The 23038-nt window shown below is 34.1% G+C and overlaps 1 pseudogene; it reads right to left on the bottom strand.

Annotated features, from left to right (window-relative positions):
* Positions 1-21151, bottom strand: part of LOC149190083 (pentatricopeptide repeat-containing protein At4g13650 pseudogene) — a 60118-nt pseudogene extending 38967 nt beyond the window's left edge.
* Positions 21152-23038: the final 1887 nt, after the last annotated feature.

Here is a 23038-nt window from a genome sequence, read left to right as displayed (position 1 = left end):
ATCTCGGTCCTTTGAGGTGTCTAAGGTGAAATTTTACGGCAGTTGCCGCCAATGTATTTCTAACGACAACCCTACTTAAGTCTAAGGATACCGAGTCTGCTGATATCGACTCTACTAAAAATGACACCCATATTTGCCAACTGCTAACCTTTCGAGGTCCTTTTCTAAACCTTACAACCTTGTCATTTATAGCAAGTGCCGTAAACTTGGTTTACTCCATTTTTTGGGATGTGTTTATGGCATTTGAAGGAAGCCATGGTAAATGCTATGATATACATTCCATCAAACCCTCTATACCTAGAGTTGCACTCATAATTTTAGCCATTGGTGTTGCTTTAGGTATGGACTGCCTGCATTTTTATTTGTATTGGAGGGATAGAAAGGATAGAAAAAAGGGTATACCAGCAAATACTTCCAAGAAGCCAAGAAACGCTCCTCCCATAATGCCAGTTTGTGCAGTGATAGTTGTTGAGATAATGTGCATTGCATCAGGCAGCGTAGCACTAGGAGTTCTTGGTAAACAACCGTTTAAGAAATGGGTTTATAGTGTTGTGCAAGCCTTGGTTTGGGTGAAGTGGGGAATTGGCAGCTATCTTCTTGGCGAATTACATTCAAAACGTAATTTAGAATATAATTGGAGGAGTGGAATTCTTGTGTATTCTTCTTCCTTCTTCCTCAATTCTATGTTGGTTGCAGTTCGGTGTGATTGGCGCTACTCGCCACAGACATAGTAAGTCTGTGTGAGCTTTGTAATTAGTGTTAAGTAGGCCGATAAGTCTTTGTGAGTTTAATTTCTTTTTAACATTTAGTAGATCCTAATTATGTACGTAGTGAATTTGAAAGCTTTCAATGGATTATAGGTGTCCATTAATCTTGTGACATTAAAGTCCATATCACTTTTATTTTTCAAAATTTTCCATTTGAATCAAGATAATTAATGTATTTTATTATCTTTCATAATGAATCTGAAATCAATCCTGCTTTCTTAATGTTTTTTATTATTTTTATGATGAGTTAAATGAATCAAATAATTTTCATAAGGATAAAAAGTGTTTCACAAGGTATTTTATGGAAACTAATTAAATTCTAATAAAAATAAGGTGTGAAATATTGGAATGGAATTGAATTGTTACAATTAAGTTAATTATCAAATTTGTGTATTTTTTTCGTGAGGTAAGGATCTTATATCAAAACATATATAAATTATCTCTTGGATTTGAACTTAGAACTTATGGAAAAAGAACTTGGATTTGATTTTTCTTCTAAATTAAGCATAAGGTTCCTCTTGAAAGGACCTTCCTTATCTCCAAAATGGTCTCAGTCCTATCTTCGATGTTTAGCTCATGAAGCTCATATTTATTTTTTTTGTTGAGGAAGTGGATGAGTGTATTTTCATCCTCTGGTTTATCTCCCAATTCTTCCTTCACTTTCTGGATAGCTTCAGTGGCTATCTTCACTAATTTTGTCTGCTCAAATATAACTTGAATTGATGGCCAAATATCATTGACAGACTCAATGACATTGGACCAGAGCATTTCTTTGATTTGTCCCAGTGGTTCCTGTAGTGTTAAATCCTTTTCCAGGATTTTGATTCTCTCATCCATTCTGATTAGTTGGCATAGGCTTCAATTTCAGGTATGGGATGATGAATAAAAGGTGCTAGCTTGACCTTTTGTCTCTTCTTGGTAATGAATTCCAAAGGGTCATACCTCCAAACGAAACTTCTTTGGAATTTCATGCTCTGCAATAACAAATCTGCTTCACGGCCTGCTTCCCTAGAGTTACATATGAAGGGGCCTAGTTGGTCTTTTATTTTGAAGTTGGACTTCTTCTTGGCATTAACAGAGTTTGTTTCATCTGCACTTATAATATGCCTGTAGTACTCTAAAGCAAATAACCTCATTGAGAGGTATTTTGGGAGCTTGTATGGAGTCAGCATGCAACCATGAATCCTAATTTCGGTGTGGTTTTGGTATAAATACCAATCACCTACCTTGGACCGTTTTGACAATTTGACCCTTTTTATGTTTGAACTGATCCTTGGAGGAGGGATTCCTATCAACATTGTCACAATTGGATGTACAAATAGGTCAATGAAGTCAGCATATGTATATAGGGACTAATATTTATGGATCAATGGAGTCCAGAAAATGACTGATCTAGGCTGACCTTTTGTATCAAGCTTCTACAAGGTGAATGGAAACTTGTCTGGCTGGTAATATAGAAAAAGGTAGTACAACAAAGAGGAGTATTTGAAGACTCTCTCATTGCTCATTCTAAGAAATTGGTCATGCATCCTATCAGCTATAAATTTGGCATAGTCGTAGATAACAACAGGAGGCTGCCCTGGAGTGTAGATGGACATGAAAGCTGGGATAATTTCATCAATATATTCACTGGTGGTATAACCTAGGACACTAGATATCATGGCTACAATGTTCTGACCCAATGGGGAAAAATGGCAGCTACATATGGAGGAGTATCCTTTGGGATATGTTTTTCTTCTCTAATGAAGGTTTGGAACATCTCAACCAATTTTGCAGTGGTAAGCTTGGGGAACTGGTCTAATAATCTTTCAATTGAAAGAGGAGTCGGGTTTTTCCCTGGTTGGAGTTGTAGAATTTCATTTATAGACTCAACAGTGATGGTTAAAAGTATGGTTTGGCTTGGGGGCATGAATGCTCTTTGACTAGGAATATAATTGTCATGATAGTAGTGGACAATTTCTGGGAAAATGTGGACTTCTGGGAACTGGTACTTGGGAAAATTGGACTCCCAAAGACCAATTTCATCGGCATGGTTCAAGTATCTATCCCTACCTTGACAACATACTTTGAGCGAGGATTCTTGGACATAGGTGTCCTTTATCTGGAAATCTTTATCGGCTAAGGGAAGGTGGTCTAGGTCTAAATGGGGAGTGGTGACAGGTCTTACATCCATGGCAATTTGGGCAACCATTCTCAGTTCTTGTAGATTTGATTATGGGGGTTGATTAGTATTTTTAGGGCATTGGTGTTCAACATAGAGTAGTTTTGAGTCCTTGAGCTTCTTTGATTAATTTTTTTGCTTAACTATGAAAACTCAGTAACTGGTTTCTTTGAATTGGATAGGGTAGTGGGTGAATTGTGGCTTAAATGCCTGGAAATGGGATGAAATGGTTCTAAATAGGGTGGTTGGTGATTGCAAATGGTCGAAAGGGATCTGTGTTGGCTGGAAAGCTAACTGGGTGCTCTATGGCATCTTTGGAGTGAAATTGGATGTGGGTTGATAGCTTCAACATTCGCAGGTGGCATGCATGCGTACAGAGGTTTACAATTGAAATTCTAGTGAAAAAAAATGATTTGGGGTTTTTTGGCCTTTATGCGCGAAAAGTCAGTTTTGGTGGGTACGGGGTGAACAGTGGTCATTTTGTCGTGTAGCGGGCGAGTGGTAAACGGTTTCTATCACACTGCTTTTGGGCGCTCGATGGTATTTTGGAGGCGCAGGTCAATTCCATTCATCAGTGGACACGTAACATCGAGGCCCGGGCGGAAAACCACGTTTTTGGGTGGGTATCGTTCAACAGATGGATTGGCCTGATATGGATAAGGGTTGTCAGATGTGGAGGGAAACGATCGCACAACGATCAGGCGGGGAAGTTGCATGAAAGGTAGCAGGGGGCCCGGTGGGCATTTAATTACAACGATTTTGGGGATTAATGATGGCTTAAGGCAGGATTAAGCCCTCAGGATAATTAACGGAGGATTTACTCGAGGATATATTATAGTTTATATCTAAACTAAGGTGTAGGGTTAATTAATATGTGAGAGCTATATACATATGGGGAAATGGGTTTTTCATTAGGATTTAATATAATAAAATTCGCAATTAATATGAAAAAATGAGTAGAAAAGGGAAAAATGACTAAGTAAATGCTCTTTTTGTGAATTTGATGTTTTTCACATATTAACATTAATACTTAGGGTAATGTGTTTTGGTGGTTTTTTTTGGGAAAAAGGGGTTTTACATTGGGGTGATTATTTTCCCTAGGCAAATAGTGCTTTAACCTTAGGAAAAGGGCTTTTATTAGGGAAATGAATGAACTAAAGGGGAGGATGAATTTTCTTGAGGGGAATTTAGTACTTGATATCCATAAATCATTGAGCCGAGGGTTCGATCCCTCCAAAAGTCAGAGAAATACTCTGAGCCTCTTTGACTTAAAGGTTTTAAGTACTTTGAACTTTATTTATGAGAAACAGGTAAAGTAAAGGGGTGAAATGAATGGGGGAAGTTAATTAATTAACTTTTTAAACCTTATGCATGCTTAATTGCCCATTCACATTTGAAATACATGTTGAAAGATGTTAAATGCGCTTTTGTCTAATCAATCATCATACTTTTGCAACCTTTCTTCTACTTACCCATCTACTCATCCTACCATTTTTTTCTTCACTTTATTAGGGTGAATTTGAGCTAGTGAACCCCTATCAAATATTTTTTTCTTTTTCTTTAAATAGTAAACTAACTAAAACTAACCTTATTACATCCAAGGGCTCAGATTAAACAGTTGAGGTCCTTTTTTTTACTCTACATATCTAATTATCTGCCAAGTAACACTGTTTGGCCAGATTTTCATTCTCTATCTATAGACATGAAATTGAAAACATGAAATAGCCAAGTTTAAACATTTTGACTATCATGGATTGTGGCAAGGATCACAAGCTGGACACAATCTTTTATTATGCATAAAAATAAATAGGAGTGGCATTTTGGCTTGCTTACTTTCATGGTCTTTTTTCTTTTCTTGGGGTTCATAATTTTTTTTTTTTAATCTTTTTTTACCTTTTTGTTCTTTTTGTCCTTTGATTATTCTTTTAGGACATACCCTCTTAACATTTTTTTATTTTTTCAATATGGAAAACATTTGCAGAAAGCAAAGGTATGTACATATTACAAGGTTTAATCTCATTCATTCAAAATTATGACTCCTATCGGTATAGGAACCTATCAGTGGCTCCACTTGGGGATGACATTTCCTGGTGAAATGTCAAGAACTTTGTAGATCAATGGCCTTCTGAATTGTTGTGATATTACCCTGCAACATTTCCCTTTTATGCTTCTGCATTATTACTATTTATGACGGTAAAACTTTTAAAGCTTAGGGCCTTCTCTCCGGGCTTCAACTTCAAAAATCACCATCCAATTAACTCTAGACTTTTGAAAGTAAAGTATGTACAAATGATAAGTGAAATTAGTAACTAGGTTCAATATAGTGTTTGAGCATTCGACCATTCACTGGTCCTCCTTCTGCTTCTGTGCCATCCATTTCTCTTAGGAAGAAATCATTATTACCTCTGAAAGCATAAATGATATATGGGTCTTTCCATAGGAAATCAAATTTCCCATGTTTACCTTTATCTTCTCTCCTTGAATCCCACTTTAGAACTTTGTCCCCTATGTAAAAATCTTCAACCTTGATCCTTTTAACAAAATTCTTCTTGATCCTTTCCTGCACAACTTGAGATCGAATGTACACTTCTTCCCTAGTTTGTTGCAAATGAATTGTTTGGTTGATTCTTCTTTGGATGTCATTTGGTTCAACCTAAAATTCTTGGAGCAGCTTCATCACTGGTGTTCCCAAGGAAGATGGGAAAACAACTTCCATTCCATAAACTAATTGATAGGTGGAAGTACCAATTGATTTCTTTGTGGTTAGCCTGTCTGCCCACAAGGCATTTACTAGATTTTTGTTCCATGTTTTCTTGTTATCCTCTAGCAACTTTTTGATTATATTTACCAGAATTTTGTTTGAGGATTCAGCTAGTCCATTTCCTTGAGGGTAATAAGCTGTGGAATGGCCCAAGGTTATATGATACTTATTACAGAAATCTATCATTCTCCTGGATTTGAAAGCTGCTGCGTTATCAATGATGATCTTTTTGGGCATCCAAATCTTGATAGGATGTTGGCCTCAAGGAAGGTTATTATAATTGTGTCAATGGCTTGCCTGGAAGGTATGGCCTCTATCCATTTCGTAAAATAATATGTGGCAATAAGGATCCATTTGTGTTGGGCAGAGGAAGGTGGATGGATTTCACCAATGAAGTCTAAACCCCGTTGTTGAAAAGGTGCTTCAACAGAGATTGGTTTTAGGGGTAAAGGTAAAATATTTTTCTTTCCTTAAAAAATTTGACACTTATGATAGGAGGTTACATATTTCTTTACATAGGAAAACAATGTAGGCCAATAGAAACCTGCTCTAAGAATATTATCAGCAGTGGTTTTCTAGTAAAGATGTTCTCCACAGTCACCTGCATGAAACTCTTGTAACACTTTGTCAGATTCTTCTTTCAATAAAAAGTTGAGAAGAATACCTTCATGATTCCTCCAAAACAAAGCATTATATACTATGCAAAATTTTAAGGATTTCATTTTTAAAAACTTGCTTTTGGTCCTGGATAATTCAGGAGGAGCTTGTAGATTTAGTAAAACATATATGATATCAGCATACCATGGTGATTCAATAAAGGCCTGGCTTATTAGTGGAGTCGCCATCTCCTCTTCATTATCCATTTTTGCAATAAAATTTATATCTAAGGCCTGACAGTTCGATTCAGCCATGAGCTTGGCTAAACCTTGGCCTTTGATTAATTTTGTTGGTTTGATTTCTAGGTCATATTCCAATATAGTAGCGATCCATTTCCCTCTCTTTCCATCTGGACCTTCCTGAATTAGTATGTCCTTGACTACTGAATTGGGGACATGGGCTACTATATGAGAATATAAAATGTAAACTCTGAAATCTTTGATAGCTTTGACCAAAGCAAAGGCTTGTTTTTCCATTATGTTGTATTTTAAAGGGGCATTCCTTAAGGATTTGCTGAAAAAGGCAATAGGTTGTTCATAACCCTGATCATTTTTCTACAGAAGAACTGCAAAAATTGTATATTTTGAAGCAAACAAAAATAAAATGAAATCTCTATCAAATTTTGGACTGATCAAAACTGGTGTTTTAGTTAAGGCTAGCTTAATGTCTTCAAAGGATTTCTTAGCTTCAATGGTCCATTTCATGGTCAAAGATTTTTTCAACATATTGTTCAATGTTCTAATTAATTCTACTAGGTTAGAAATAAATCTCCTAAGAAAGTTAATTTTCCCTAAAGAGGCTTGTAATTCCCTAATGTTCCTAGGATGTTGTATCTATAAGATGGCTTCTATTCTTGCAGGATCTATTGGGATATCATCTTCTGAATGACAATCTAGACTGGTTGATCTAGTCAAAATAAGGGTCCTTTGGTGGATACACCACAAAGCTAGGTAATAAAGCTTATTTTCATAATAATCTTGTACAAACTCAGAAATGGTGGTGGTGCTTCATTTGGAAACATTATTGTATGCTTAAATGAAAATTGTCTATTTGCTTATCCTAGAGAAAAAAATTACTCATGTGGGATAATCTTTTGAAACGAGGGTGGTTTGGTCCCAACTATTATTCTATGTGCGAAATTAAATCCAAAACTATCTCTCACATATTTAGATCTTTCCCATATGTAGAAAGAATATGGAGCTCACTAGCCCAAGCATTTAATCCTTCTTCAACATGCTAGAATAATATATCCCTTGAAGATTATACCAAGGGATGGAAAGAGGATGATTCTATTCAAAGCTTCAAGGCACTCCCCACTATTTTTGTGCACAACATTTGGTGGGCTCATAATCAGGCTACCTTCCACAATAAACACATTCCTCCTGAGATCACAAATAGAGTCATAAAGAAGATGGTTAGAGAATTTTGGATTAAAAAAAATAAAAAATAAATCTCGTGTGTCAGTCATAACAAATATGGATAAATAGATTCCTTGGGGCTTCTTCAAAGGTGCCAGCCAAGGAGACCTCTCGAGATGTGGTGTAGGGGGTATTCTTTATATCAACCAACATCATCATTATCGTCTCTAGTATGCTCCTAGACATGGTTTGACTACTAAACATCTTGGTTTGAGCAAGCTTCAAGTTCTTAGGGATTTGAAGCTAGTCATTGACTAGGAAAATAATAATGCAAATATTAATGTTCCAAACACAAATCATATTTTCAAGGAGATCTATAGAAATGGGGTCGTTTGAATGGACATATTATACCCACATATATAGAGAATTGAACCAACAAGCCAAAAAACTTTCTAAAGAGGCCTTACAAAGTTTGTTTAGTTAATATTAATTATGAAATGATCAAGAAATAAATGGAATGAAATTCCATTTATAGTTTTTTGAAAAAATCAATTGTTTATGACAAAACTATAAACCTATATGAGGTGAAGTGTTGTTGAACTTTGTTATTAATTTTTGTAGCTTAATTGTTGATAAAGCTTTAGTTTTTTTTTTTTGAAATAGTCCTTTGGCCCCACACAATGTATATTTTGATATGAAATATAAGTTTTCTTTTGAGTAAAAATAATAATAATAATAATTATGAGTTAATAATAATAATAATAATAATAATATCTATTTTTAAGGTCACAGCCAAGCCAAACACCAAATTGGTGTATGAGACCCCCTTGTTTGTGGGACAAGAGACCCACCTCCGCACAACGATTTGACTGCTAAATCTAAGAAGGCATACATACTCTACCCTCTCTGGTTTTGAACTTGTGATCTCTTAGGAAAAAACACATGCTCTTAACCATTACACCCACTCAAGCTATATATATATATATATATATATATATATATATATATATATATATATATATATGTCTTTTGATTTTTTTATATATATGTCTTTTGATTTTTTTATATATATACTTACTTGTAAAACTTATTCATTAATAATAATGAAGTTAATTATTACTGGAAAAGACAAATCCGCTCATCAAAATTTAAAAAAAAAAAAATCATACTACAATATATTTATTATTAAAAAACTATATTACAATATTTATATTAATTTTATTAAAAAAAAAAACTATCATTTTAAAATAATATAAATTAAATAATGAAAAATATATATTTCTTCACTTTACAAAAAGTATATTAATATTTTTTTATTTAATAAAAAAATTAATTATAAAAAATATTATAAAATTTAAATAATTTCTTTTATAAGTTTTAAAAAAGCATATTAATATTTTTTATTTAATAAAATATAAAAACAAGTTAATTGTAAAAAAATATTATAAAATTTAAATAAATTATTTTATAATCCATAAACCTTATTAATAATATATTTTAATTTATACATTTAAATAAAAATACATTAATACAATTGAATTAAACAACTGCAAACACAGAAAATTTATAGTTGATAATAATATAATAATAATAAATGTCACATATCATATCTTGTCGTCCCTATAGAACAACAAATATATCAATTAATTTCCCAACTTCATAAAAAGTAGAGTAAGGATCTTATATCAAAACATATATAAATTATCTCTTGGATTTGAACTTAGAACTTAGGGAAAAGGACATAAAATCTCTCGAGTTGTATAAAATGTTAGCCTGAACTCCACATTATATTCTTCCTATTTAAAACGACAATGATTCTAAAATTAGAAGTGATTAAAAGTCAAATTATTTAGGTCGTAAATGATCCTCTATAAATATCCACAATATACCCAATGAAACCTTCTTTGATACTAATATGTTCCGTAAATTTTCATGGATATTCCACTTGATAGTTTGTCACGAGAGATCTAATAAGATTACATTTAAAATTGGAAATTATACACTATTACAATTTTATTATATTTTTGGATATGTTGATTTATCGTTAGTAGTGCATGCATGCAAATTTAAAATTATGCAGAAAATAGAGAAGAGTAAAACAAAATCTCACACACATTTGACACAAGATATGAACTGGGAAACCCTTTTGGGAGAAAAACCCCCCTGGAAGGTGAGGTCGCTCTGCTCTCTATCTCTAAATGGAAATATGGATGTAAGTACAAATAAGTATGACATGTGGACGTTGGGCTACAACAATGCAAAAACAATCTCTTTGCGCTCTATCTCCTATCCCTTTCGGTTATTTTTTCTCATTTATGGAACAAATGCACTCAAAATATGGAATCCGTTTTCCTCCCAGTGGCCGCTTATAACACAACTTGATAACCTACTAGTGGTTAGGTTTGGCTACCTCAAATCTTAATGAAAGTTACAATATATAATATTCTAGATTCTTCTACATCATAATCACATGGGTATCCCCTTTTCCATGAATATTGGGGGTTGACATGGCATCCTCTCCAATTATGGTGGTGAAACATAGGAAGGTCAAATTTTGAGTGGCATAACTTTCGGATACAAACTCTGATCGACGTGATTCTTGCACCGTTGGAAAGGTCTCTGTGTGTAGAATAGAAGAAAAATGAGTGGTTCTAAAAAAATAAATCTTTAAACCCATAAAACATCATTTTATTCCTTAAAATGCTCCTGGAAGGTTTCAAACCCTAATTTTCCAAATAGGGTCATGCCGGTAAAAATGTTCGAGAGAGATAATTCATCCATATTTTCCTCTCTAAAAGCATCAGTATGGATGAAAAAGAGGCATTACAAAGTTTGTTTAGTTAATATGAATTATGGAATGATCAATAAATAAATGGAATGAAATTCCGTTTATAGTTTTCTGAAAAAATCAAATGTTTATGACAAAACGATATATCTATATGAGGTGAAATGTTGTTGAACTTTGTTATTAGTTTTTGCAGCTCTTTAATTTTTCTTTTGAAATAGTCCTTTGGCCCCACACAATGTATATTTAAATATGAAATATAAGTTTTATTGGGTAAAAAAAATAAAATATTATGAGTTAATGTGAATTATATATATATATATATATATATGTTTTGGTATTTTGATTTTTTCGACATATATACTTACTTATAAAACTTATTCATTAATAATAATAAAACTAATTATTATTGGAAAAAACAAATCTGTTCATCAAAATTAAAAACAAAAAAATCATACTACAATATATTTATTATTAAAAAACCTATATTATAATATTTATATTAATTTTATTAAACAAATAAAATATCATTTTAAAATAATATAAATTAAATAATAGAAAATATATATTTCTTCACTTTATAAAAAGCATATTAATATTTTTTATTTAATAAAAAAAATTAAATATAAAAAATATTATGAAATTTAAATAAATTCTTTTATAATCATAAACCCTAATAATAGTATATTTTAATTTATGCATTTTAATAAAAATACATTAATACAATTGAATTAAACAACTGCAAACGCAGAAAAAATTTACTGGTGATAATAATAAAAAAAATGTCACATATCATACCTTGTAGTCCCTATAGAACAACAAATATATCAATTAATTTCCCAACTTCATAAAAAGTAAAATAGAGAAGAGCAAACTTCATTAAGGCTATAGTTTTATTCACTATTTGAATTCGATATCTATTTTAAAATAGAAAACGTATTATAACTTAGTGATGATGTTAGCAGTGAAATAATTATTAATTATTGAATACTAGTTTATTTTAAATTATTAAATAGATTTTTATTGTTTTTTAATATAATTATTATTAAAAAGTTTATTGGGTGATATGATATTTTTTTTAAATATTTTATGATGTTAAAATTATTGGTTTTAAATTATTTGGGTAAAAATCTAGTCATATTAAAGATAATTGTAGCATGAATTGAGTACTATTTTAAATAATTTTAAATACTTAAATACCCAAATCATCTGAAAACTCACCTAACCTAACAAACTAAATAAAATTATTATTAAAAACCCATATTATTACATAAATTATAAAAAAAAAAATCATTTTTTAATGTAATCCAATACTTTTAAATTAACCTTATTAAATAACTTTTAATTAAAAAACAATTTTAGTAATCCAAAAATTATTATAAACCAATATAACGTCGTTGCGTTTTACATGCCACATTCCTTGCTAAGGAATCACAAACACAGTACTGCGTTTTTAGGACTTTGGTAATAAGAACATTAAAAAATAATAATAAGTCTATGCAAGTCTCTGCACTGAAAATTTTACCAAGGCTCATTAGTAAAAGACCCAAAAACAGAAAAGATTCTATGAACCGGTCTTCTTCCACAAAAATATCTCAATATCGTATCCGGCTAAAAGAAAAACAGAGTTTACTTTATTTAGCAATCGAATTAAATGCTAACATAAACTTTTCGGAACTTTAAAAGTCTATATAACATACGAAAATAGTCTCATTAAAAAATGATATTCTCTCTTCATTTCTTTATCTGAAAAAATAGCAAATCACATTGGTATATTTCACAAACTTTGAAAAGTGAACCTAAGCAATTGGTATGTTAGGCGAAACATGTGGAAAGTCTTATGTTTAAGTTTTTTTCATGCTACTTAATGTTTGGCCAAGCAATTGGAATGTTTTATGGATTAGCTTTTAATTTTTGCAGAGAGAATATGAGGAAAGCTATCAGAACATATATCAAAAGAACAACACGGTTTTCTATGTGGAAGGAACATCCTTGAAGCTATAGCCATAACTCAGGAAGCTATGCACTCTATGCATTCAAAAAAAATTGACGCTGTCATTTTAAAAATCGATTTAAAAAGAGCGTACGACTGTCTGGATTGGAGCTTTCTCAGATGTTTACTCATCAAAATCAGGCTAAATGACAAATGCACAAAATGGATCATGTCTTGCGTGGAAGGAGTCAACTACGCGATCCTTATCAATGGGTATCCCACAACTTTTTTCCTTGTTGAAAGAGGTCTCCGGCAGGGGTGCTCTTTGTCCCCTCTTTTATTCATCTTGGTTATGGATACCCTTAGTCTACACATCAAGAAAGCGGTAACGATGGAATTATTGGCCCCCTTGTCATTTCCAGAGGTAATTATCTTACTCACAATCTCTTTGTGGATGATGTGCTGTTGTTCACTAGACATTGTAGATTCACATGGCGTATTATGCATGAAATTATATATTTATTTCAAAGAGCCACTAGTATTTATGTCAATGAAGACAAATCCTCTTTTCATTATGGTAAGGATGAAAATGAAGAAATGATTTATATCTCACAACTTTTTAATATTCGGGCAGTATCCATAAAAGAGGGGTTAAAATATTTAGGATATCATCTCAAGCCCACAGGATATAATATTTTGGATTGGTCATGGATCATTAACAGATTTTATCAGAGGATTAAAGGATGGGAATTTAAATTCTTATCACTTGCTGGAAGAATGATCTTATCTCAGGCGGTTCTAACCCAAATCAGTGTATATTGGGTGCACTTGTTTTACATCCCATCGTCTATAATTAATAAATTAAATAGCTTAATGGCTACTTTCATATGGGGTGGAAGTAAGGATAGGAGAAAATATCACCTCTCAAGTATGGAAAACATCACTCTCCCCAAAAGACTTGGGGGCTGGGGTATCATGAATCTGTGCATCTTTGGCAGAGCTCTCCTATGCAAATCATTGTGGCAGGCGATTTTTGGAAAGAGCTTATGGAGTCATACCATTAAACTGAAATACCTTGGGAATGAAGACATTTTCTATTGGTTCAGAAATGGACTTTCTTGGCCCTCACAAGGCTCAGTGATTTGGAGGAGCTTCCAGAAAATTCTTCCTTATTTCCGCAGGAATTTCATATGGAAATTTCAAAATGGTAACCATATCCTTATAGGTCTGGATGCCATAAAGGGTGTAGATTCGGATCTTAATATTGGCCCTCAGCTTCTCTCGCTACTTCACCAAAAGGGTATCTTTTTCTGGGAACAGGTTATAGTAGGTTGGAAGAATGCCATCCCGCTATGGAAAATGGATAGAGATCTGGGCATTGATGGTGTTTTGGCTTCCCAATGGAATAGGATTATTTGGAATATGATGAATGCGGGTTCATATAAAATGAGGACAGAGATTGTATAGAATGGTAGGCAAAGAAAGACAGATCCAATATTCTGGTAAGAGACATATACTTCTCATTGATAGGTTAGCAAAGGGACCCCTCCCGAAAGATTTTTCCTTTCTCCCTATGGAAGACCAGCTGTCCGATAAAAATCACTTTGTTTTCATGGCTTCTATATCATAATAAAAATCTCATCTGGAATAATTTACAAAAACGGAGTTGGCAGGGACCATCGATTTGCATGATCTGCCTTGCCAATTCAGAAGATAACCTGCACATGTTTTTAAACTGCCCTCAAACACAATTTTTATGGATGAAATTGGCTTCATACTTTGGCTTTCCTGTTGTTTTGCATCCTTCAATTATGGAAGCCTACGAATGGTGGGGCTCTCAAAAATTTAACTGGCGTCCCATTCCATTGATTACTATTTGGTTCATATGGAAGTGGCGGAACAAAAGAATCTTTCAAAACAACAGTGAGCTATTTGGAAGAATTATAGACAAGATTATTCCATATTATTTCACCTACCAACAAATCATGCCTCAGCAGAAAAACCTACAGATGGCTTCCTCTATCCTACAGCCGCTCTTATTTACAAGATCACATTTTGATGGTGCAACAAAGGATGGCACATGCGCTTGTGGTGTGTTCATAGCTCTTTCAAATGATCTCCAATTATCCATTTTTTGGAATGGTGGTAAAGGGACAAATAATAAGGCAGAGGCCATGGCCCTGCATGGTCTGCTCATCTTCTGTTCTTTCATGGATATTGGACCTATAAATGTATGTGGGGACTCGAAAATTATCATTGATCATGTGAATGGTAAGCAGAAAATATCAAATGACAGCCTTTTAGGATCGCTGAATAGGATTGCATCTTTATGGAAGTCTGCTACATTTCCTATTGTGCATACAAAGCGAAATCAAAATGAACATGCGGATGCTTTGTCAAAGAAAGGGATGCATGCTCCAATCAGTATATGGCATCTGGTCATCACTATGGATACCTATTCATATGTGATTCAGTCGTTCTCTATGCCCGACATATAATGCTTGTAGTTTTATGTTTTGCTATAAGGCCTATATTTTCGGATATATCTATCTCCTACAGTCCTCCGAACATCTAGATAGTCCTAAATTTTGCTATGTTTTTTGTTGCCCCAAGTGATGATGATGCTTTATACATCTCCCTCTGATATCGAGGGCATAATCGGGATTTATGATCCACCATTATCTGTATATATCAGTATACTGTATTTTCAAATACATAATATAATCCATATACTGCTTTTTCTTCTGAAAAAAAAGGATTATAAAGATATATTATTAGAGTATCTCAAAGGAATAGGCAAATAGCAAATTCAAGATAATGTAAGAATTTTTATGGAGAATTCAAAAGGTTTTTCCAAGTTTTTTAAGTATAAGAATAAAATATTAAATCAAATTTGGTATGGTTAGGTTAATTATCAAATTTGTGTATTTTGTTCGTGAGGTAAGGATCTTATATCAAAACATATATAAATTATCTCTTGGATTTGAACTTAGAACTTAGGAAAAAAACCGTAAAATCTTTCGAGTTGCATAAAATGTTAGCCTAAACTCCACATTATATTCTTCCTATTTAAAACGACAATGATTCTAAAATTAGAAGTGATTAAAATTCAAAATGTTACCCTGAACTCCACATTATATTCTTCCTATTTAAAACGACAATGATTCTAAAATTAGAAGTGATTAAAAGTCAAATTATTCAGGTCGTAAAGCTTATTGAATTTATTCGCAAGTTTTTGTAAACTTATTAAAAGGTGGTACGAAGATCGAGACTTTTTCCTCCCAACAGGAACTGGGAAATTATTTTCTTTTAAAACTTCATCAGAAGAGAAAAGAAAAATTTTTGAATGTGAGATTAGATTTGAAATTTTTATAGTCTATATTGTAAATCAATATCTTTTAGAATAATCACATCATTAATTAATAATTAATTATTATGCTTTAAATGATTACCTGAAAGTAATCATCTACATAGTTTACAAATAATTGAGATAATTTCAATCCATCCCTTTGGTAAAATTTTAAAATAATTATGTGTCAAATAATATAACTTTATTAACATAAAATTATTAAACGTATATAAAATGAGTTATTTTATTAATATAAAATTATTAAACTCATATAGAATGAGTTGTTTGAAGAAATTCAAACATTGATTTTTTTTAATTATTAAACTAACTTTATATTAGTAAAAAGGATAATTCCATTGATAGTTTTAATTAAAAAAAAAAAAAAAATGTTTTTTTTTTCCTAAATAGGTAGGATGATTCCATTGATAGTTTTAATTTTTTTTAAATGTTTTTTTTTTTTGTTTTTTTTGTTTTGGTTTTGTTTTTGTTTTTGTTTTTGTTTTGTTTTTGTTTTTTTTTTTTTTTTAATTCTAAATAGGTTTGGTAAATTTTTTATTTTAAAAAGAGTATTATTTTTTAAAAATAAGTTTTTGTAAGCTTTTGAATGGGCTATTACGTTTTTTCCTTCTTATTAGCTTATTATTAATTTTATATTCATATTTATATTTAGACTATCAACATCATAACATCAATCTTTCAACACAGGTTTAGACTCAAAGCAGCAAATAGAAGCATCACATCTCAAAGATTATGAACACATGAGCATTTTATGTCAAGTCACTCCATCAAGTTGTTGTATCCCATTTAACCATATGTCATCAAGACAGGACCACAGGTAGTAAGAGATGAATATCAATCTTACACTTATACTTCTTATATCAAAGTTATCGTGCTCTTCATGACCAATGAGATCAAATTAGGTCAAACAACAAGAGTGTCAAATCACTTTTTCCATATGTTTTCATCATGCTTATCGCAAGCATTACCAGTAGACTCATGTATAGGAGCCAATGAACTATCATTTTATGCCAAGTATCATTTTCTAGAGCCATGGTGCTAACCTTCTTTAGCATAATCAAATAAATTATAGATGTTAGCTGAACATCAAGTGTATCAATGTATCAACATTAGATAGCTTCATTGAATGCAATAAGATCAAAGTATTCAATACCAGGTGCATCTTTTCATCATAGGAAACATAGATCCAAGTCACTTTCATATACATGTATGAGCCAATAAAGAAAGAGGAATTATTATCCAACCTTAGGGCTTACCAAGTCAATAGATGAAACACAACATACCATGCATACCTTGTAGTATTAAAATACTAGAGCATTTGTTCATTAGTCATAGGTTGCTTGAAGTGCTTTGTCATCTTTTCATCAAGTACCTCTTTTTCCTCTTTCCAGATATGCATCTCAAAAGGATCCTCAAGAAGGACCTACTCATCACATCTCATCATGGAGGTTAGAAACATCCATATCTAACAATAAACATAATCATCATATCTATAAGAAATAAACATCATAATTCAAGAAATACTTATCTTCAATGAGAGGTGATCCTCTCCCTCTTGAATAAATCTTCAAGAGCCATCAATGTCCATGGTCCATATACTAATGATGTCTTCAAGTATCCAACCAGACATGCTAAGGATTATCCCATCTAGAAATTCATCAAATCTTCCATGAGTGCTTGAGCATCTTCACATAGACCCTGTTGGTGTTTCATACATCAAATATCAAGACTTTGCCATAGACCACAATTTTCTCTCCAACCCTAACCTCAATAATACATCAAGCGCTAATCATCAAGATTCCTATGGTTTTCTTCAAACCCTACAATTCTTACAGGTCTCCACCATTCTCTTCATGCTTTCAACAATGGTATCATCATCAGGGTGATCTCCATGGCTTTTCTTCAACCTTGCTTTGATACCATGCTAATTTTCCTTAAGGAAACATTGTTCTTTACTATGATAGTTGCATTTCACCATTAATACTTTAAGTTCACCCCATATCATCATTTCATTATTGAGATCTACAATATTGTACATCAACACGGGAAATAACATATAAATAAACAACATCACCATCATCATCAATGCAGTGGAATATAAAAGGAACAGTAGAAGAAATCATGCATACATATAGAGACACTAGGATAGGATTGGTCCACAACCAGGGAAAAACCCACTATGGGGAAAACCCTTGCAAATCTTCGTCTTCTTCTTAGATCATCATAAAATGTTACAGGAGTGAGTACAACAAGCTCAATACATATGATCAATAGTAGGTAACAATAAGCCAGTTCTACATATCTACAGATTTGTCATAACAACAAAGAAACTCAAATCCACCGATTTGCAGCAGAGAAACCCAGATCCACAGATCATTGATGTTGAGATGCCAAAACCCCGAATCCAAACTAGGTCTCTCTCATCAGTACTGTCAGTGAGCGACTGAAAACCTCAAAGTCACACTCACTAAGACGTTATCCAAGTGACTATAACAAAAAAGTCGCTCTGAGGAGGTCTTTGTGCCTATGACTATGGCCCTGAACAGAGAAGAACTAAAGTCACTCTCTTGTTGGGTTGTCTGAGTGACGAGCAAGTCAAAGTCGCACCCTCGCAGTGCTATTTGAGTGATTGAACTGAAAAAGTCGCTCCCTGGGCTACCTAGAGCCAACCACTGGGGATCAGAACCTTCCAATCTTTCTCTAAACCCAAAGTCGCTCCCTCTGAACTACCTCCCAACGACTAGAGGGCCAAAGTCACTCTCTTACCCACTCAATGCCTACAACTCATGATGAAAAAACTCATATATATGGCAACGACCAAGATCCATAAGACCCTAACCTAAAGCGAACCTTTCACCTGTAATCTCGGACCCTTGAGCAAACTCCTTTCGTTGAACTTGTGCGAACCAAGACAAAAGAGAAGAGAAGATGTGTGTGTTTAAATGATCTTGAGGTCTATTCTATTTATAGGATTTCCTGAGGGGACACTTGGGGTTAAGACTAACCCAAGCAGTTACTCTTGTGGTTAGGGCTGACCCATTCCATAATACATGTGTGAATAAAATAATTCATAACTTAACTTCTGCTTGACCAAATTGGGTGATCTTTAGGTTGATTTTGGTCCTCTGGAAAAAGGGAATCTAATGCAATCATTATCTCGGTCATTTGAGTTGTCTAAGGTGAAATTTTACAGCAGTTACCGCCAATATATTTCTAACGATAGCCCTACTGAAGTCTAAGGATACCGAGTCTGCTGATATCGACTCTACTAAAAATGACACCCATATTTGCCAACTGCTAACCTTTCGAGGTTCTTTTCCAAACCTTACAACCTTGTCATTTATAGCAAGTGCTGTAAACTTGGTTTACTCCATTTTTTGGGTTGTGTTTATGGCATTTGAAGGAAGCCATGGTAAATGCTATGATATACAATCCATCAAATCCTCTATACCTAGAGTTGCACTCATAATTGTAGCCATTGGTGTTGCTTTAGGTATGGACTACCTATATTTTTATTTGTATTGGAGGGATAGAAAGGATAGAAAAAAGGGTATAACAGCAAATACTTCCAAGAAGCCAAGAAACGCTCCTCCCATAATGCCAGTTTGTGCAGTGATAGTTGTTGAGATAATGTGCATTGCATCAGGCAGTGTAGCACTAGGAGTTCTTGGTAAAAAATTGTTTAAGAAATGGGTATATAGTGTTGTGCAAGCCCTAGTTTGGGTGAAGTGGGGAATTGGCAGCTAACTTCTTGGCAAATTACATTCAAAACCTAATTTGGAATATAATTGGAGGAGTGGAATTCTTGTGTATTATTTTTCCTTCTTCCTCAATTTTATGTTGGCTGCAGTTCGGTGTGATTGGCGCTACTCGCCACAGACATAGTAAGTTTGTGTGAGCTTTGTAATTAGTATTAAGCAGGCCGATAAGTCTTTGTGAGTTTAATTTCTTTTTAACATTTAGTAGATCCTAATTATGTACCGTAGTGAATCTGAAAGCTTTCAATGGATTATAGGTGTCCATTAATCTTGTGATATTAAAGTCCATATCACTTTTATTTTTCAAAAGTTTCCATTTGAATCAAGATAATTAATGTATTTTATTATCTTTCATAATGAATCTGAAATCAATCCAGCTTTCTTAATGTTTTTTATTATTTTTATGATGAGTTAAATGAATCAAATAATTTCTATAAGGATAAAAGGTGTTTCACAAGGTATTTTATGGTAACTATTTAAATTCTAATAAAAATAATGTGTGTGAAATATTGGAATGGAATTGAATTGTTACGGTTAAGTTAATTATCAGATTTGTGTATTTTGTTCGTGAGGTAAAGATCTTATATCAAAACATATATAAATTATCTCTTGGATTTGAGATTTGAACTTAGAACTTATGGAAAAAGACTTAAAATCTCTAGAGTTGCATAAAATGTTAGTCTAAACCCCACATGATATTCTTCCTTTTCAAAACAATAATGATTCTAATATTAGAAGTCATAAAAAGTCAAATTATTCAGGTCGTAAAACTTATTGAATTTATGCCTAAGTTTTTGTAAACTTATTTTCCGTTAAACAATATCAAAAAGAAAAGCACGAACTGGGAATGATTTTCTTTTAAACGTCGTCAAAAGATAAAAGCGAGAACTTTGGATGTACGGCTTTACATTAATCGTTATGCTTTAAATTATTGCTCGAAGGTTTTTGTAATCTTTTGAATTGGCTTATGTTTTTTTTTCCTTATTGGTGTATATATATGAACGAAAATAAATTAATTAGATAATATAGATTTTTTATAATTTATTAAATATAAACATTAATTTAAAAATAAAATCTATATAACATACTACTTTATGATTATTTTATGAGAATGCTAAACATATAAACATTAAAATTAATTTCCAAATTGAAAAGTCAGGTTATTAATAATACTTTTAATTTTTTTTAATTAAAATTACAATTTTTTGTAACAATAGTTTTTAAGCTCATAATATTGTATTTTTTTTTCTCGGTAAAACTATGCTAATATATTATGTACAAAAGATAAAATTTACATCGTATCAAAACAAAGAGAATCAAGCTCTGGGAATATCATCCTGGAGTAGCTGAGGCCAATCAAAAGAGCTAGCCCACGTAGGGGCGCCAAGCAGAGAATCTAAACCATTCAAAAGAGCTAGCCCACGCAGGGGCGCCGACCAGAAATCTAAATTATCCCACGCAGGGGAGACTGACATTATCCAGCCCATTAACGAAGTTTCTAGGACACAAACAAAAAGCACAGATGCCAAAACTAAGCTAATACAAACAACATTAGAGACCAGAAGACCAGACAGAAGAGCCATGTAAACCTTGAGCTCGGGCATCGCTATTCTTCCATTTGCACCTCCTCTACCCGGCACCAACCGTAAGCCTCCCTTTCCGCAGCAGTGGGGGCAGTGTCTTCTGCTTCGCTGGTCCTCGCCCTCTGATCCAGCATGCTTTTCGAGACATTCTCCAGGTCTGAGGCAAGATCCTTTACTTCTTTCTCCGGGCCAGTATCAGGATCCTTTGTTTCTTGCACCTTGCTGTCAGCTTTCCCCTGCCCATGTTCATCCAGAGAGTCATTGTCTTCCTGGGAATTTTCAATGAACAGGACCGAAACGTGCGCACTGATCTGGGGGCTGTTCATGGAACTGCTAAAGTTAAAAATAGCAGAGCCAAAGGCGGGCAAGGAAGCCGAGCTCGATGCACCAGCATCCATGAATTGACTTGAATGAAGGGGATTAGCTCCAGTGGAGCGAATGTTATGGCAATGACAACAGTGGGCAGAAGTATCAGCAACGTGAGTGCGAGAGGTTCCTCCCCTGGAGGTGCCTCGACGGCTAAGCATACGTTGTCGAGGTCTCACCATCCTTACAGGGGTCGAGGAGAGGAGATTCAAACAGACCACAGAATAACCCAAACAGACAGCGTGAGGAACAGACTGTGGAATAACCCAAACAGATAGCGAGACGATCCCAGCGAAGACGGAGAGGCAGGGCATCTGAGATTGCAGAGACCTGCCAGAAGGAAGAACCAGCAACATACCCTGACCTGACGCAGTGACATGGTTTATAGCCTCAGCTACCTCACCATGGACCGCGCCCGCCATAACTGCAACATCCACTTGAGCCGAATAGTCGTGTAGGGCATTTACTCTGCTCTGCTGCATAGACTTATACCAGCTACCAATTACGCCTGTGCCAGCATTAGCTCCGACGTCTGCCACGTGATGGCATATGGCCGGCATGTGGCCTGCGGCACACTCCCGTCCCATCCTAACTAACACCCGCATCCGGGGAGCTGCATCTTTTTGGACCAGATGTGTGCATTCTTGAGCTTTGTCATGGGTCAAAATAGTATCCAGTTGCCCTGTGAGTAGAGAGTTGTCATTTTCCACCCCCATATTGGCCATGAAGTCAGCAACCTTGTTACCTTCCCTTTTTATGTGAGTGAAGGTGATAGCTCTGTTTCTGTGGAGCTCAAGTTCTATGGCCTCCAGTCTTGCTTCGAGCCTCCAGCTGGTGGCTATTTTCCTGGCATGAGATCCATTTAGGAGATGTTTAGCCATATTTATGAGGATCTGAGAGTCTCCTTCCACCTCCAGAGGATGGAAGTTATGACTCCATGCAAGAAGGAGTCCCTGCCATAGCCCCTCTAACTCAGCTGAGTTATTGGTGTCCCATCCAATGTTTCCGTAGTACAGCATCAGGGGTTCACCTTCATGATTCCTTATTATTCCGCCAAAGCCTGCAAGTCCGGGATTCCCTTTGGAGGCGCCATCAAAGTTGAGCTTGAACGTATGCTTTGGTGGGGGAGTCCATGTGACTTTTTTTTGAATGTTGCTTTCAGAATGGCCTTGCTTGTGAGATCCTTGAGGAAGATGTATTTGCCAGTTTTCCAGAATGGCTTTCTCATTATCTAGAGTAGGCCAGTCCTCCTCCTTCCAAGATCTTAGCATAAGAGTCTCTTGAAGATTTCTACAAAGCAGGTTCCAAATATTGTCTATCGAAGAGCGCTGATTTTTGAATATGCGTTTATTTCGTTCCTTCCATATGCTCCATAGGACTAGCCCGGGAATTAGTTTCCATAGGTGATTGAGGATTTCACTCTTGTAAGGGTCTCGTTGCCACTGACGTATTGAGTTAGTGATTTCATTCTCGAGTCTGCATCTTCTTTGACATCTGAAGCTTGCCTTTTCCCATAGCTGATTGGCCAAGGGACAGGAGTCC

Source organism: Pinus tabuliformis, chromosome 3_1 (assembly GCF_031772625.1).
Source record: "Pinus tabuliformis cultivar Carrire ecotype Pingquan chromosome 3_1, CPIR1, whole genome shotgun sequence".
NCBI classification, from domain to species: Eukaryota; Viridiplantae; Streptophyta; class Pinopsida; order Pinales; family Pinaceae; genus Pinus; species Pinus tabuliformis.
Note: the sequence above shows the minus strand (reverse complement) of the source record. Positions and strands in the feature narration are given on the sequence as shown.